General features: G+C 43.6%; 1 long non-coding RNA gene across 1 annotated transcript; it reads right to left on the reverse strand.

Annotated features, from left to right (window-relative positions):
• Positions 1–17,629: 17,629 nt before the first annotated feature.
• Positions 17,630–18,773, reverse strand: LOC115533517 (uncharacterized). Its single transcript, XR_003974204.1, has 2 exons — positions 18,699–18,773; positions 17,630–18,619 (listed from the first exon to the last, which is right to left on the reverse strand). It is a non-coding gene; the product is annotated as an uncharacterized LOC115533517 (long non-coding RNA).
• Between the last annotated feature and the right edge of the window lie 351 nt (positions 18,774–19,124).

The following is a 19,124-nucleotide window of genomic DNA, read 5'->3' on the forward strand; positions in this document are numbered from 1 at the left end:
CCTCCTTGACCTGCCTTGACACGCCCACCGAAACAGCGCGTTTGGGGGAAGCTCAATGTGCGACTGGTTTGGAGTGGCTGTAACTCTGCACCACGGCTGAATTTCGGGGACGTCTTTGAATACTGTGTTTGTAGCCCACTAATACCTATATTAAAGCATCCATAAATAGCATGGCATGGGACCTTTAAATGTCAAAAATTATTAAAAAGATTTTCACGAGACATCTCTATTTATGTGAACTTTATTTATGTACCTTGGGGTTGGACAGCTGGTGCATCGGGTTGGGTGCCGACTTCAAAGCCCCCAAAACCCTCAACACTTTCAGCGGTCAGTGTTGACGCAGCGATATCCTCTGCTGGCGTGAGGTCCTGGTAACTGCCAGATCCTCCTCCAGTCTTTTGACGTGCTTGCAAGTTGGCCGCAAGCTTGGCCTTGCCTCTTCTCCTGACGTCGTTGTACCGCTTACGGCAATGGAGAGATGTCCTATTTTGTCCAGCTGCTGAAACAATTACGGCGATTTCCTCCCAAGCCGCTTTCACCGAAGCAATTTTGGGTGGGTTTCTCCCATCCCCATATAAAGTCAACTCGCGTTCTTTGACTGCTCTGACAAGCACATCGGTCTCTTCTGTGGTGAACCTTTCTTTGCGTGCGCCTGGCAAATCCGCCATCATAATAGCAATCCGCCATGGAACAAGCGCCGATCGCTCTTAAAGGGGATGCGAGAAAACGCTTGGTTGGTTGGTTCATTGCACGTTACGCCCAAACCACACCTACGGGTAATTAGGCTGCTTCAGACCAACCCTTTTGACACTTGCGCCGCGGCGGAAGTGTCATTTATCCGCCTGTAAAATAGCGATAGCGCCGTAGAACCGCCCACAAAGCTACTTGCGCTTTGCGCTTCCCACTTGCGTTTCAGACCGTTAAAATAGGGCCCTATATCTGCGGGGGATCTTGGTGGCACTATAGGATCGTTTTTTTTCTTACCATAGCGGGTTCTTACCAGGTCCGCTCTTTTTTAAATTTGCTTAGATACCGTTATTGTCACCTTAGCGTCCCGTTTTGATGAATGGGCACCCATTTTACTCTTCCTTATGATTGTGGGAGTCAGACGTTCTTTTGGAAAGAAAACACAAACAAATTAATACAAATAAAGGAATACACACACAGCTGATACAACAGATAGGTATATACGAAACAAAACACAATCACTTTTGTTATGTTTTACGTCATGAATTCTTTAATGCTAAAAGTAGGCTATGTTAATGTTGTTTAATAATTTTAAAACATGTGGAACTCAACGTAAATGGAGACCACAGATCTGTTTGATAAAGAAACAAAGAAATGTTACCTAACTGAATGATATTAATATATTTTGTACAAATGTGTAAATCAGAATAAAGTCAATGTCTCAAAGGAGCCCGATTTATTTATTTCTTTGTTGGTTTCAGGGTACTCACTCGTGGTTTGTCAATCAAACCTGTTTGAAGAATAAACTTCTGTAGAGTTGAATTTTCCTCTGGATCAGTGTCCTGAACTGCTACGTTTTTCGGGCATTCGTTCCTTGGACATTGCTATTTATCTGAAAAAAATCTATACGATCTCTCAGATCATATTAATACAACTCACTCAGCAGTAAATCTATTACAATCGCATTAAAATACATTTAGAATTTCGGGAAGGCGTAAAACTGCTTCTCCAGCGCTGTGGAGAGAAGAAGGGTCTACAAGAGGTTGTAGACAACATGAAAGCAAAGCATGGAAAGAAAGGATAGAAATACGGCGCGAAAAATACATAACATAACAATTGGGATGAGACACAACGATGTTCTTTATATATGTTTGCTTTTCACAACCGAGGGGGGCCTATTCCCTCAGTTGTTTCAGTGCCATACTTACCTGCTGGCACTGTTTGCGTCCGTAAAGGCCGGACGTTATTTCTCTATTATATTTAGTTTTACCACTCGTCCACTTTTCTGAAAAAAGATACGTTTAGTAACATGACAAGAAAAGTTGAACAGTGGTTAAATCAAATTTTCCGCCGTCGTTGGTGTCTTTAGGTTGGGAGGCTCCTCTATTTTGTGTACATTTCATTCAGGCTCAAACAACATGAGGCCACTCAATTCATCCTACTTGGTCTTCCCGTGGGTGCAATCATCGCCCCTATTTGAAATAGATCTCTTGTCTATATTCATCATACCAGTGAAAGGTCTGCCAGTGCAAAAAAAACGGCGTTCAAAGGTCCGGGTCAGAATCGCATAACTTCCGAGGGACATACACTACCCATTCATCTGAGGTCCAAGACTGGTTGGCCGTATGTGGGGTCCCAAACTGTTTTATTACTAGGCTACTTACTGGATGGGCTTTACTTGGGATTCACACCAACGTAACTATTGTAATGTAGCCTACGTAGTTCTTTGGTTATTACCCTTAATGAGAGTACTCAAAACGTCCTCCGCCAACACCCCTGCATACGTCACATAACAAGAGAGAGTCTGCAGTGCGGAATCTTGCTAATGATCCACAAGGCACAAGCTTTCCATTCGTAGGAACAAACAGTCTACTACCGGCCAATCCTTGATGCCTACGTAGTACGGATTATCAATTCGTAGGGATTCCTAATTCCTGGATATTTTAGCAAAAAATATCAGACAGAGCCTTCGCCTGAATAAGAATTTAAATGAAACCTCATTCTTTTAGATCGGAGCAAGGTACGTATTATTACTCTGTTTTCTGGGAATAATTGACGCAAGCAGAAACCAGAAAACAAGCCGTTTTTTCGTTTTTTCGTTTTGACAAGAAAACGAAAATCAAGATTTCAGTTTGTTTATTCGTTTCTACGTTTTGTCAAAAAAACGAAAATCAATATTTCAGTTTGTTTATTCGTTTTTTGGTTCTTACTGAGCGAAACGAATTTACCACTCAATATCTGGTTTCCGCCGGTGGGCGGGTCCTCTTATTGGCTAGCGTGCTTCATTGACCTGTGCTCTTCATCATAAAAGTTCTTCCGTTTGATAATGTCGACAAAAATATTACTTTATTATAGACACTAGCAGACACAGAGGACCACTGACACCACCCACAGTCAAGACTGACATGGCTTCAAATAACAATAATAGTGTTCATAATCATTTGACAATGAGAACTTATGAAGTTATGATGACTTCAGTGCAGTTGATGTTTAGCCACAGTTAATACATGCAAAATAGACCTGAGGGCTTTACTACGACATCATTGTCCGGCTCTGAACTATGCGCTCTGTACGCGTTCACATCAAAGGAGCTGCGATCGCGGGCTGCTGATTTCCTCACAGCCTGAGAGCTATGAGGAATACAAGTGATTACAACACATTTCTGACAGCTGCACATTGCCCCGCTATTTGACAGTGGAAGGGTAGGAATCAAATGCGTCCGGGTGAAATTTCAAAATCGTCCGGGATTTTAATAAAGCCTCAATACATGTTCACATTTAATTTGCGTTGCGTTCCTCTGGGTCTGTCACAAACTAGTTGGGCTACGCCCTCCCCTACTCAGTTCTGTTCGCTTTGCATTGGTGGAAGTGAGTAGGGGGAGTGGTTAAGTAAAGCCTTCAGATTGGACGGTTTGACTTTAGAGTTACCGTCATGTTTTGTATTATATTTTTTTACCATTATTGTTTTATAGGGACAAACATTAACACATTTGTCCTGCAGGGGATTGATAAAGTTCTATATGTAACAGAAGGGAACACTTACTCATACTCCATCAAATATTCACTCATACTTTGCACACTTTACCACAGCATTGGCCTACTGAATGCCACAGATAAATTTTTAAGCATTGGACTGAATGCAGCGTAAATATAATATATGTTTTGCACCTTTGCAACGTTTAAAAGTTCAGGGAAAGTATATGCCTCTACTGGTGTTGCTTTTGAGGCAGTGTTGTGTCTGAATATTAGTGTTAAGGGCCAATAATGCCTACTATCATACATTAGTCACCATGTCTGTGAACAAATTTGTATGCAATTACATATTAATATATCCCCCCCCCCCCCCCGACAAAATCTCACTCTGAACTCAGTTCAAAAATGGAGAGCCCTGCATTGTGCATCTGTTGAACTTTATCCATTTACAGTAAACAGATAATTTTTTCTTGCTGGAAGATATTTTATATTGTTTTCATATTATTATTTACTGACAGTGATTACAGAATGCGAGTGTGTGTTATATTGAAAGCGAGGCTGGGTGTGCCTATGAATATAGGCTACAGTGAGTTTTTTAAGGTGCTGTACAAGCAAATCATATTGACTACTCTGTACAGTGACAAAGAGTGTACAGTAACCTACTTCATTCAATATTGAATAGGCTACTGTAGCCTACACTATGTACAGATGGTTTTGCTCTTTGCTCATGGCAGTTGTGGCAGTCATTTTAACATGTCAGCAGGCAAGCTTCACTCATTCAAGGATGTATTATGCTTTGTCCTATAGCCTACTTGGAACGTGTTTTGAAATGGATCTATAGTAGCCTATAGAAATTTGCCAGCTGGAATACAAAGCAAACTCTCCTTCAAATGCACATTCAAGTCTTGTATTGTCATCCCCAAATAATTCTGCAATGTAATAATATAAATCTTTAAATGCGCAATAATTAATCATTACCTTTATTATGACGTATCCAAGATTTTTATTGGCTCCCAGAATGCAGGTCTGTTAGTGACTCCCATTATCTCTAAAAACAGACTGGGAAGTAGAGCATTCAGTTACTGGGCTCCTTTACTGTGGAACCAGCTCTCCCCATGGGTCCAAGAGGCAGACACTTTAACTAAATTTAAGTACAGCACCCCCCCCCCCCTCACCTTTCGCACCTTGTAGTTTGGCCTTGGCGTCTCGCAGTCTCTCTGTGTTTCCACATATTCTCCACAGCTCCATCCCCAGTTTGAAACAACTGCAATTTTTCCCCTGGGTTTTCCTGGGAGTTTTTACTCAGTCGATGTGAGGGTTTAAGGGAAGAGGATGTTGTTATGATGCTCATGCTATGTAAAGCCCTTTGAGACAAACTGTTTGTAAAAACGGGCTATAAAAATAAAATTGCCTTGCCTTGCCTAACCCGCTTGGACTGTAATTCATATACTAGTTTGATCATTGACTGACTACATGAATAGTTGCACAGAGGAGATTCTTATAGAGGTCTTATAGTCAAACGGTATAGGGTATATACAAATTGTATGTGTTTAGGCCAGTTATGAGATCTAGTTAACATCATTAAAAGTCATTTCCGAACACATTTAAGAAAAGAAAAAAACAAAAGCAAAGAGATTTTGCAGTAGTAGCACACTTTTACTTAAACAGAGTGGGATAGGAATCAGGTTAACAAAACATCTAAGAACATCTAAGCTGTCTAACACATTACCAACGCAACATTGAAACATCATAAAACATCACAAAAAAAACAGCTGGAATACAAAGAGTTTGCTTTGTATTCCAGCTGGCCTGTTATGAGCCAATTTCTATACGCTACTATAGATCCATTCCAAAACAGGTTCCAAGTAGGCTATACGACAGCGCATAATGCATCCTGGAATGAGTGAAGCTTGCCTGCTGACACATTAAAATGACTGTCACAACTGCCATGAGCAAAGAGCAAAACCATTTGTACATAGTGTAGGCTACAGTAGCCTATTCGATATTGAATGAAGTAGGTTACTTTACACTCCCTGCCCTGTCACAGAGTAGACGATATGATTTGCTTGTACAGCACCTTAAAAAACTCACTGTAGCCTATATTCATATATAGGCACACCCAGCCTCGCTTTCAATATAACACGCACTCGCATTCTGTAAACACCATCAGTAGCCTAAATAATAATATGAAAACAACATAAAATATCTTTCAACAAGAAAAAATAATTAGTTTACTGTAAATGGATAAAGGTCAAGAAATGCGCAAATTTCAGCTGTCAGAAATGTGTTGTGATCACTTGTATTCCTCATAGCTCTCAGGCTGTAAGGAAATCAGCAGCCCGCGATCGCACCTCCTTCGATATGAACGCGCACAGAGTTCAGAGCCGGACAATGATGTCGTAGTAAAGCCCTCAGGTCTACTCTGCATGTATTAACTGTGGCTAAACATCAACTGCACTGAAGTCATCATAACTTCAGAAGTTCTAATTTTGAAATGAATCATTGGGTTTCAAATGATTATTATGATTATTCTATTGTTATTTGAAGCCGTGTCAGTCTTGACTGTGGGTGGTGTGGTCCTCTGTGTCTGCTAGTGTCTATAATACAGTAATATTTTTGTCGACATTATCAAACGGAAAAACTTTTATTTTGAAGAGCACAGGGCAACGAAGCACACTAGCCAATAAGAGGACCCGCCCACCGGCGGAAACCAGATATTGAGTGGTAAACTCGTTTTGGTAAGAAGAACCAAAAAACAAATAAACAAACTTAAATTTTGATTTTCGTTTTTTTGGACAAAACGAAAAAACGAAAAAACGGCTGGTTTTTGGTTTCTGCTTGCGTCAATTATTCCCAGAAAACAGAGTAATAAAACGTGCCTTGCTCAGATCGAAGCAAGGTACGTTTTATTACTCTGTTTTCTGGGAATAATTGACGTAAGCAGAAACCAGAAAACAAGCCGTTTTTTTCGTATTTTCGTTTTCACAAGAAAACGAAAATCAATATTTCAGTTTGTTTATTCGTTTTTTGGTTCTTACTGAGCGAAACTAATTTACCACTCAATATCTGGTTTCCGCCGTTGGGCGGGTCCTCTTATTGGCTAGCGTGCTTCAATGCCCTGTGCTCTTCATAATAAAAGTTCTTCCGTTTGATAATGTCGACAAGAATATAGACTGTATTATAGACACTAGCAGACACAGAGGACCACACCACCCACAGTCAAGACTGACACGGCTTCAAATAACAATAATTGTATTCATAATCATTTGAAAATGAGAACTTATGAAGTTATGATGACTTCAGTGCAGTTGATGTTTAGCCACAGTTAATACATGCAGAGCAGACCTGCGATCGCGGGCTGCTGATTTCCTCACAGCCTGAGAGCTATGAGGAATACAAGTGATCACAACATATTTCTGACAGCTGAAAATTGCGCATTTGTTGACCTTTATCCATTTAAAGTAAACAAATTATTTTTTCTTGTTGAAAGATATTTTATATTGTTTTCATATTATTATTTACTGATGGTGTTTACAGAATGCGAGTGTGTGTTATATTGAAAGCGAGGCTGGGTGTGCCTATGAATATAGGCTACAGTGAGTTTTTTAAGGTGCTGTACAAGCAAATCATATTGTCTACTCTGTACAGTGACAGGGAGTGTAAAGTAACCTACTTCATTCAATATCGAATAGGCTACTGTAGCCTACACTATGTACAAATGGTTTTGCTCATGGCAGTTGCGACAGTCATTTTAACGTGTCAGCAGGCAAGCTTCACTCATTCCAGGATGCATTATGCGTTGTCCTATAGCCTACTTGGAACATGTTTTGGAATGGATCTATAGTAGCGTATAGAAATGTGCACATAACAGGCCAGCTGGAATACAAAGCAAACTCTTTGTATTCCAGCTGTTTTTTTTGTGATGTTTTATGATGTTTCAATGTTGCGTTGGTAATGTGTTAGACAGCTTAGATGTTCTTAGATGTTTTGTTAACCTGATTCCTATCCCACTCTGTTTAAGTAAAAGTGTGCTACTGCTGCAAAATCTCTTTGCTTTTGTTTTTTTCCTTTCTTCAATGTGTTTGGAAATGACTTTTAATGATGTTAACACATACAAATTTGTATATACCCTAACCCTATACCGTTTGACTATAAGACCTCTATAAGAATCTCTATTCATGTAGTCAGTCAATGATCAAACTAGTAGCATGAATATGAATTACAGTCCAAGCGGGTTAGGCAAGGCAAGGCAATTTTATTTTTATAGCCCGTTTTTACAAACAGTTTGTCTCAAAGGGCTTTACATAGCATGAGCATCATAACAACATCCTCTTCCCTTAAGCCCTCACATCGACTGAGTAAAAACTCCCAGGAAAATCAAGGGGAAAAATTGCAGTTGGTTCAGACTGGGGGTGGAGCTGTGGAGAATATATGGAAACACAGAGAGACTGCGAGACGCCAAGGCCAAACTACAAGGTGCGAAAGGTGAGGGGGGGGGGGGGGTGGTCTGCCTCTCTGACCCATGGGGAGAGCAGGTCCCACAGTAAAGGAGCCCAGTAACTGAAGGCTCGACTTCCCAGTCTGTTTTTAGAGATAATGGGAGTCACTAACAGACCTGCATTCTGGGAGCCAATAAAAATCTTGGATAAGTCATAATAAAGGTAATGATTCATTATTGTGCATTTAAAGATGTATATTATTACATTGCAGCATTATTTGGGGATGACAATACAAGACTTCCATGAATGTGCATTTGAAGGAGTTTGCTTTGTATTCCAGCTGGCAAATTTCTATAGGCTACTATAGATCCATTTCAAAACACGTTCCAAGTAGGCTATAGGACAAAGCATTATACATCCTTGAATGAGTGAAGCTTGCCTGCTGACATGTTAAAATGACTGCCACAACTGCCATGAGCAAAGAGCAAAACCATCTGTACATAGTGTAGGCTACAGTAGCCTATTCAATATTGAATGAAGTAGGTTACTGTACACTCTTTGTCACTGTAGTCAATATGATTTGCTTGTACAGCACCTTAAAAAACTCACTGTAGCCTATATTCATAGGCACACCCAGCCTCGCTTTCAATATAACACAAACTCGCATTCTGTAATCACTGTCAGTAAATAATAATATGAAAACAACATAAAATATCTTCCAGCAAGAAAAAAATATCTGTTTAATGTAAATGGATAAAGGTCAACAGATGCGCAATGCAGGGCTCTCCATTTTTGAACTGAGTTCAGAGTGAGATTTTGTCGGGGGGGGGGGGATATATTAATATGTAACTGCATACAAATTTGTTCACAGACATGGTGACTAATGTATGGCCTTATTGGCCCTTAACACTAATATTCAGACACAACACTGCCTCAAAAGGATATTGGTCTAAGCAACACCAGTAGAGGCATATACTTTCCCTGAACTTTTAAACGTTGCAAACGTGCAAAACATATATTATATTTACGCGGCATTCAGTCCAATGCTTAAAAATATATCTGTGGCATTCAGTAGGCCAATGCTGTGGTAAAGTGTGCAAAGTATGAGTATGAATATTTGATGGAGTATGAGTAAGTGTTCCCTTCTGTTACATAGATAGAACTTTATCAATCCCCTGCAGGAGAAATGTGTTAATGTTTGTCCCTATAAAACAATAATGGTAAAAAAAATATAATACAAAACATGACGGTAACTCTAAAGTCAAACCGTCCAATCTGAAGGCTTTACTTAACCACTCCCCCTACTCACTTCAACCAATGCAAAGCGAACAGAACTGAGTATGGGAGGGCGTAGCCCAACTAGTTTGTGACAGACCCAGAGGAACGCAACGCAAATTAAATGTGAACATGTATTGAGGCTTTATTAAAATCCCGGACGATTTTGAAATTTCACCCGGACGCATTTGATTCCTACCCTTCCACTGTCAAATAGCGGCGCAAGTTGTGTGACGTGTGAGCGTGTGCATGGGTTGAATTGCGTGCGTCTCACGGAGAGCCCTGCGCAATGTGCAGCTGTCAGAAATGTGTTGTAATCACTTGGATTCCTCATAGCTCTCAGGCTGTGAGGAAATCAGCAGCCCGCGATCTCAGCTCCTTTGATGTGAACGCATACAGAGCGCATAGTTCAGAGCCGGACAATGATGTCGTAGTAAAGCCCTCAGGTCTATTCTGCATGTATTAACTGTGGATAAACATCAACTGCACTGAAGTCATCATAACTTCATAAGTTCTCATTGTCAAATGATTATGAACACTATTATTGTTATTTGAAGCCGTGTCAGTCTTGACTGTGGGTGGTGTGGTCCTCTGTGTCTGCTAGTGTCTATGATAAAGTAATATTTTTGTCGACATTATCAAACGGAAGAACTTTTATTATGAAGAGCACAGGTCAATGAAGCACGCCAGCCAATAAGAGGACCCGCCCACCGGCGGAAACCAGATATTGAGTGGTAAATTCGTTTCGCTCAGTAAGAACCAAAAAACGAATAAACGAACTGAAATATTGATTTTCGTTTTTTTGTCAAAACGAAAAAACGAAAAAACGGCTTGTTTTCTGGTTTCTGCTTGCGTCAATTATTCCCAGAAAACAGAGTAATAAAACGTACCTTGCTCATACCAGAGGCAGGCAACTATGTCCACTTATCCCCTCTTTCTTTTTAATTTACGAAGTTTCTGGAGGGATTATTACCCTTAATAAGAGTCGTATTTTAGCGAGTAGAGTAAATACAAAGGAGTTACCAATAGTATTGTACATCTGCTCATAGGAATCTCAAAACGTTGCAGTCCAAGGTCGTTATAAACCTCCGCCAACACCCCTGCATGTCACATTACGAAGTGAGCTGAATAGTTGTTTTGGTGCTAATCGCCTCCAAAGGTCCGGGTCAGATACTAATCGCATGTGTTTATCTATTTTCCAAATTCCGGATCCCGTCAGAGGGTCAGAATGGCAAGATAGTCATTCAAAAAAAACATAATTTACCAGTCTGATGATCTCATATTGGGATCCTGCCGACAACGCCATTTGATGAAGAGAAAGTTCTCTCACGGACACGTCGGACAGCGAAATATTTGATTTAATCTTAAGGCATGATCATGGGAAAAGTACTGGCAGCAAAGTTTACCAAGGATACATTCAGCGAGAAAATAGGTGAACAAGATTCTTATAGGCAGACGTTTTCATTGTGGGTAGGGAGTGGGAGTGACCTTAGGCCAAGTAAATTTGTAATACAATAGGTGGATATTGGACATGTCTGCCGGTCTGTAAGACATGGCTGTAAACAGTTTACACAACAAAGAAGTCAGTCGATTGGCCAGTAGGGCCGAGCTCTTCGAGTGGCCAACGACGCGCGTCGCGACGTAGGTCGCATTGGTCGCGACGTAGGTCGCATTGGTCGCGACGTAGGTCGCTTTGGTCGCTGTGTTGGTCGCACGTCTGGCTGCCGTTTTCTCGTCTGGCTGCCGTTTTGGTCGCTGGATGGCTCGGTCGCTCAAAGTCTATGGGCGGTCCTTAATCAGTTAATTTGCATGTTATTAACGGGTTTTTTGCGACAGTTGAAGTACCAGAAAGGGCGAAAGCTACTACAGCTCTTTATTGCTAATATTGTTTTAATATTTCTATATTGAAGTACAGTTTAAAATGATGAAATCGTTGGTCTATCAGTCTATCAGTCAATTAATGAATTTTATATCTTATATATAGCCTATATATTTGTTTTGTTAAATGTCATTAAGCCTAATAAGGTATATTATGCACAAAGCACTTCGTTATAGAGTGATATATTAGTTATAATTAAGTGGTACAAGTGGTTGTGGCCCTAGGTTGGTAATCATCACAATGGCTGTTCGATACTTATCACGATCAGGTATATATTTGCCATTTTACTCAAACTCGTAATCGTAATCGGTCTCTTTCATTTGAACATTTTTGTATGATTTAGTACGATGGTATGATAATCATACGACGTAATGACGGGCAGCAACGCCTGGCTGGTATCGGCTGGCTAGCTGCGACGACAGGCCTGCCGCGCTGGCTGCCACTATCCGCGCTGGCTGCCACTGGCCGCGCTGGCTGCCACTGGCCGCGCTGGCTGCCACTGGCCGCGCTGGCTGCCACTGGCCGCGCTGGCTGCCACTGGCTCTGGCAGGCTGACCGACTAGGTCGCGACCATAAAAGCGTCGGGACCCTTTTGGCGGCAAATAGGTCGCAACCAACCAGAGGTATGGCTGATTGAGCGACCTGTGGCAGCCAGCCATTGTCACCATGGCTGCTACCACAACCAAAAGCCTATGTTATCAGTTAACATCTCATTGAACAGAATAAATATAGGCTACGTGCGTCAGTGTAATAAAAACGTACATGCAATAATATATAGCTTAGATATTGATAGACCAATATGCCTTTTTATAATATAAAAAGAAATAGGCCTTTTGGTCTATCCATCTATAATTAATTTTAAATTAACTTTGTAATACAGTGCTGCGTATGAATTTATATTGATTATATTGTAGCCTATAGCCTTTTCTTTTTTAAATGTCAAAGACTAATGAAATATCCCATGAAGCAAATTATAGTGTAATATAGTTCTATAAAAAGTGTAACGTGTCTATCATAAAAGCCACAGTTACACTTATTGATTATAAGTGTAACGATGCATCCTTTGTTAGCCACAGTGGTGTAAGTGGTAGCGATGCTAGGTTAGTATTCAAGAGTTCGTTGGTTCGAATTTTTTCACAATCAGATAGATCTTTGCTCTTTTAGTCAAACTTATTGACGCTGGCTATGGCTGGCTGACACAGGTCGCTCATTCAGCCATACCTCTGGTTGGTTGCGACCTATTTGACGCCAAAAGGGTCGCGACGCTTTTATGGTCGCGACCTGGTCGGTCAGCCTGCCAGAGCTAGTGCCAGCGACCAGCGGCAGTTGCCAGCCGCTGGTCGGCTGGCAGTTGCCACTAACCGACTCGTTATTGGCATTCTAGATAGCGAGGTCTCACAAAAGTTGCAACTTGAGGCTGATCTTACGCTAGAGAGGGCTATCCTCCTAGCCCGACAGAGCGAGCAGATCAAGAAGCAGAGCGTGGAGCGGGCAGAGTGCTCAGTGAATGCTGTGGGACAAAGGGGACAGGCAGGTTGGAAGCGCGGCAAAGACATGCGGCAGCGATATGGGAGAAACTTTCCGGAACGTGAGGAGTCCAGCAAACAAAATGGATGCCCACGGTGTGGCAGAACACACACACGTGAGGAACGTTGCCCTGCACGCGACAAGAACTGTCGGCGATGCGGTAAGCTGGGACACTTTGAACTGTTGTGCAGAAGCAAAATTACTAAACAATTAATGGCTGTGACACACGAATATGATGATGATGATGATGATCAAGCTTTCTTTATCGGAGCTGTGACAAATCAGGCCCATAGAGTAGTTGAACAGCCAGATTTCAGTGACGATTGGCGCGTCACACTGCCCATCAACAATAGTCTAGTGGACTTTAAAATTGACACGGGGGCAGACATTACTGTAATGACTGAGAAAACATACAGCAAACTGCCAGACAAACCCCAGTTAGCTAGAACCACAGTCAGTGCCACAAGCCCAGGAGGGGAAGTGGAATGCATAGGCAAATTCCTGGCCACTTGCCTGCACAAGGGCCAAAAGTATGCCTTCTGGATTACAGTGATTAAAGGACGATTCGCACAGAATCTACTGGGGGGAGGTGTAGCCAAATCCATGGGCCTCGTGAAACGGCTGAATACAGTCAGCACAGAGAAGGACGACCTATTCGGGGAAATAGGTCTCCTACAGTGCGACCCTGTCAAAATCGTGCTGAAACCAGGCGCGGAGCCCTATGCTGCCACAACGCCTCGCCGGGTGCCGTTTCCCCTCCTGCCCAAAGTCGAGAAGGAGCTGGGGCGCATGTTGGAGTTGGGCATAATCGAGCATGTCACGGGCCCAACTGACTGGTGCGCGCCCATGGTGCCTGCGGAGAAAAAGAATAAAGACCAGGTCAGAGTGTGTGTGGATCTCAAAAGGCTGAACAAGGCTGTCAAGCGAGAACTGTACGTGTTGCCCACACTGGAGGACATTGCTCCCAAGCTAGCCGGGGCAAAGGTGTTCTCCGCACTAGATGCTTCTAGTGGCTTCTGGCAAATTCCCCTGGACCCGGATAGCCAAAAACTGACCACCTTCATCACACCCATGGGCAGGTTTTGCTTCAGGAGGCTCCCATTCGGGATCTCGTCAGCCCCTGAAATTTTCCAAAGACTCATGACCGAGCTGCTCAGTGGCCATGAGGGAGTCGTGGTCGTGATGGACGACATACTCGTCTACGGTGCGGGCGAGGAGGAACACAACAGGCGGCTGAATGCAGTCCTCCAGACCATAAGGCGGTCTGGACTGAAACTGAACAAAGCCAAGTGCCAGTTCAACAAGTCGGAGATCGGCTACTTCGGACACATAATCAGCGCAGAGGGCATGAAAACAGACAAAAGCAAGGTGAGCGCAATCACTGAAATGCCCAGCCCAAACAACGTGGGAGAGCTGCGCCGGGTCCTAGGCATGATCAATTACCTGGGGAGGTTCTTGCCAGGCCTCTCAACTGTGCTACACCCAGTCACTGACCTGCTCAAGAAGGACAGTGCGTGGGCATGGGGTGACCTCCAAGAGAGAGCGATGCAGAAAGCCAAAGACATGCTCTCATCAGCCCCAACACTGGCCTACTACGACTCCAACCGCCGCACCGTCGTCAGCGCTGACGCCAGCAGCTACGGCCTGGGCGCCACTCTACTTCAGGAGTACAGCGGTGAGTTGAGACCTGTTGCATTCTGCTCACGCACACTCACAGAATCAGAGAAACGTTACTCCCAAATAGAAAAGGAGTGCTTGGCAGCGGTGTGGTCGTGTGAACGATTTGTACGCTATGTACAGGGGCTAGACAGTTTTTGCCTCCAGACAGACCACAAGCCGCTTGTCCCATTGATTAATGCATGCGACCTGGACAAAGCGCCGGTGCGGTGCCAGAGACTGTTAATGCGCATGATGCGGTTCAATGTTACAGCTGTGCATGTTCCAGGAAAACAGCTGATCGTGGCAGATGCGCTGTCCAGGAGCCCTCTGACTCAGGCCGGGTCAGAGACGGAGCGCCACATCGAGGCGTATGTCGATGCGGTGGTGACAAACAAGCCCATGTCATCAGAGAAGTTGGAGGAGATAAGAGGAGTAACGCAGACTGATCCAGACCTTCAGGCGGTCATCTCCAGCGTGCAGAACGGCTGGCGTAAGACTCACAACTTTCCCTCTTTCTCTGCATTCTACTCTGCCAGGCATCACCTCTCTGAAGCGAGGGGACTAGTTCTGTATGACGACAGAATTGTGATTCCTAAAATACTGAGAGCAGACATTCTGAAGAAAATTCATGCTGGTCACCAAGGACTGACAAAGTGCCGCGAGAGAGCCAAGCTCTCCGTCTGGTGGCCCGGCATTGGTGGCGACATCAAGGCAACAGTGTCGCAGTGCAAGTTCTGCATAGAACACAAGCCCAAGCAGAGGCATGAGCCTCTCATCACAACAGCCCTACCGGGGGGGCCTTGGCAGAGGATCGCTGCTGACCTATGCGAGCTGGAAGGGAAGCAGTATCTAGTGGTTGTGGACTACTATTCCAGGTATGTCGAAATGGCACACTTACCTTCTACATCAAGCTTGCAGGTCATCACGCGTCTCAAAGCCATCTTCAGCAGATGGGGAGTACCTCTCGAACTAGTCAGCGACAACGGTCTGCAGTTCACTTCAGCAGAATTCACTGACTTTTGCAAAGAGTACGGGTTCACACATGCAACCTCAAGCCACCACTACCCCCAGGCAAACGGGGCAGCAGAGAGAGCAGTCCAGACTGCTAAAAGACTGCTGAAACAGCCAGACCCGTACCTTGCTCTGATGAGCTACCTGGCCACGCCCATTGCTGCAACGGGAGCTAGTCCAGCTCAACTCATGCTGGGACGACAAATTCGCACCACAGTCCCCACATTGGAGCAAAGCTTGCAAAAGACTCCAATAAGCCCTGAACAAGTAAGAGTAAATGACTCTAATGCAAAAAAATCCTACGAGTACTTCTACAACCGCCGACACTCCACCCTCCGTCTCCCAGAGCTGCCGACAGGTCAGGCAGTCCGTGTCAAGCTGGACACAGACAAGGGGTGAAAGACCCCTGCGCAGGTGGTGGCGAGAGCAGAACAACCCAGATCCTACATGGTCAAGATGGACAACGGCACAGTGTTGCGGCGCAACAGGAGACACCTCCAGGCTGTTCCTGAGACCACCGGGCCTACAGAACCACAGCTACAGCCCGGGACCAGCCCAGCACGTCCCGTCAGCAGTCCACTTCCTGGTATGGTCACCAGGGGCCAAAGAGCATCACCAGGGCCCTCTGCACCAGAGGCTACACAGACACCGGCACGGCCTACTCTGTCTGGTGACACAGCCAGACTGACCTCCAGGGGCCGGGAAATCCGACCACCTCTCCGGTTCAGACTCAATGATTGATTTTTGACTGTTTTACTGCTAATGCCTAACCATTTTTTTTTTTCTAGGTTTCGTTACTGTCTTAACAGTGGGCTGATTTAGTTGAAAGAAAAAAAAAAATCCTGACGAGAGTAAAATAAAAAAAAAAAAAAAAAGAGGGGAAAGGAGACGGATAAGGGAAAAACTGTTCCTGCGTTAATGTTGGTAATGCACTTACTGTGTTATGTTATGTGAATGTGTTACACATACTACAGTACAGTAGTATGGAGGTTGTGAGGTTTATGGGGGAAAAGAAGAGGAAATGCTTTTGGTAAAAATAGATTTAATTTTGAATAAGAAAAAGTTTGCTTACCTGAATCTGCAATTAGAGTAGGTATTGTTTATCCGAATGTATGTTTAGGATTCTCTGGATGGACTCAATACAGGTAAAGGTTACTTTTAGTTTATTGTCTTAAAAGGGGAGATGTAATGTGATTATGTATGGACGTATCAGTATATTACGGAGTGACGTAGTTCCGGTCACGTGTGGATGAGTCGAACCAGTTATGAAGACGCGCTCGAATGAGCCCTGTATTAAGATCTGTTAACCTTCTAATAAATACCACGACAAGTGACACAACGTGTGCGTATCGTGACAAAATGTATTCCACTTCCAAATGGTTTAGTATGGCCCAATAACCCTTTGGTAAGCTTAGTAACACGTTTGCATTGAAATTGACGGATATCAACATTTCTTGTTTTTATGCCTGCAAAATGCTTTTCAGAGCGCTAGAATCACTTTTTGACCAACAATGTGTTTTTGACCTTACATTGTTGATTTTGCTCAAAACTAATGTATTCCACTTCCAAATGGTTTAGTATGGCCAAATAACCCTTTGGTAAGATTAGTAACACGTTTGCATTGAAATTAACAGAGATATCAACATTTCTTGTTTTTATGCCTGCAAAATGCTTTTCAGAGCGCTAGAATCACTTTTACACCAACAATGTGTTTTTGACCTTACATTGTTGATTTTGCTCAAAACGAATGTATTCCACTTCCAAATGGTGGAGTATGGCCCTATAACCCTTTGGGAAGCTTAGTAACACGTTTGCATTGAAATTGACAAATATCAACATTTCTTGTTTTTATGAATGCAAAATGCTTTTCAGAGCGCTATCACTTTTAGACCAACAATGTGTTTTTGACCTTACATTGTTGATATTGCTCAAAACTAATGTATTCCAATTCCAAATGGTGGAGTATGGCCCTATCACCTTTTGGTAAGCTTAGTAACACGTTTGCATTGAAATTTACAGATATCAACATTTCTTGTTTTTATGCGTGTGTGGCATTACGGGAAAAAGCAAGCTAACCGACAACGCCACCCTAGGGATTGCACCCAGGGATATACTAATCAATTAAATCCAAACAATTATCTAGCACACACGTTCGTTGACTGACGGCACCAGAGACGAAGTTCCAAAAATAAGTTGTTTTTATTAACTAAAACATGTGTGTTCCACATGTAACAAACAGGATAAATGAAATCAATTGGTATGTAGGGGATAGACAGGATGGTTAGGGCTGAGGCTTACCAGCAGGGGGCAAGATACCAGGAGACGGAGGGGGAGACACATAAACACCAACCAGTCACTCGTGCTCGCACATACACACAGCAACACAGGATCAAAATGATAAAAGAGAAATTCCAAGAGGACACACGTGAAACCACACTCGGGAAGGGGGCACCACCACCTAAAGGATCTAGTTGCCTCCCTGCGGTGGGCACTCAGCGCCTGGAAACGAAGGAACAAAAGAGAGATGAGGGCAGATACAAACGACCAAACAAAACAATAAACACAACTACACAAAATGTAATTCACAAAAGGAAATCAGTAAGAAAACAAAATATAACACAAACACACAAACCAGGCCAAAAAGGATCTTAAACATGCGTGATAGCCCACTGGTTATCCGCAGCTATAAAAAGGCCTCCTGCCAGTGGCTTAACAGAAGCAGGGCTCAAAACAAACCATAAACAGAATCCCCCAAATTAAACCAAACACTTCCCCAGGACAAACACGCACGCACTCGCCAACACTCTACACACACACACCGACACACTAGTTGCGACACGGACAGGTGGAAACACACAAGGACAAGTCAACAGACAGATCACGTTCAAAAGGAGTGGTCGTTAGCGTCTTCGCCGCTATCCTCCAGGCTAGCCCAGGACAAACACGCACGCACTCGTCAACACTCTACACACACACACAGACACACACTAGTTGCGACACGGACAGGTGGAAACACACAAGGACAAGTCAACAGACAGATCACGTTCAAAAGGAGTGGTCGTTAGCGTCTTCGCCGCTATCCTCCAGGCTAGCCCAGGACAGTTGGGCAGCTTTGGTGGTAAACAACGGGTGGCAAAAACAGCAGTCGGCAACGACACAATCGGCAGTACCTAGAAGGCATACAGGTCACCCCGTTAGTGCTATACATAATTCTAAAAACAATAGCGATATAAAATAAGGCATACCTACCAGGAAGTTGGCAACTTCCTACTTAAGCCAGCGGCTCACAGCGCACCGCTGAATGTTACCATTCGGTTGGAATCCGATCAACAAACAGCACGAATCACCAACCAAGGCAGGGCACCAGCAGGCACCAGCAAGCAACAGGCACAAGCGCTGCAAAGCGACCAGTGTGAAAAAGTAAATCACCATGCCAAACAAATCAGCTAGAGCGTCCACAGGGAAAGCACACGTACATACCGGTAGCAAGTTGCCTGGAGGGGCGTAGCAGGAAATAACGAGGAGACAAATTGTGGCACCTCCCGACACAAAAAGCTACCTCAGAATAAATAAGGTGGAGACGCAAGCCATTGGCTGTGACGGCCCTGATCATTACAAAGGGCTCTGCCCCTGCGTCTCACCACAATCTACCCCCACCTTTTCAGTCGGCGTCCC

The sequence above is a fragment of the Gadus morhua genome, chromosome 20 (assembly GCF_902167405.1).
Source record: "Gadus morhua chromosome 20, gadMor3.0, whole genome shotgun sequence".
Taxonomy (NCBI): domain Eukaryota; kingdom Metazoa; phylum Chordata; class Actinopteri; order Gadiformes; family Gadidae; genus Gadus; species Gadus morhua.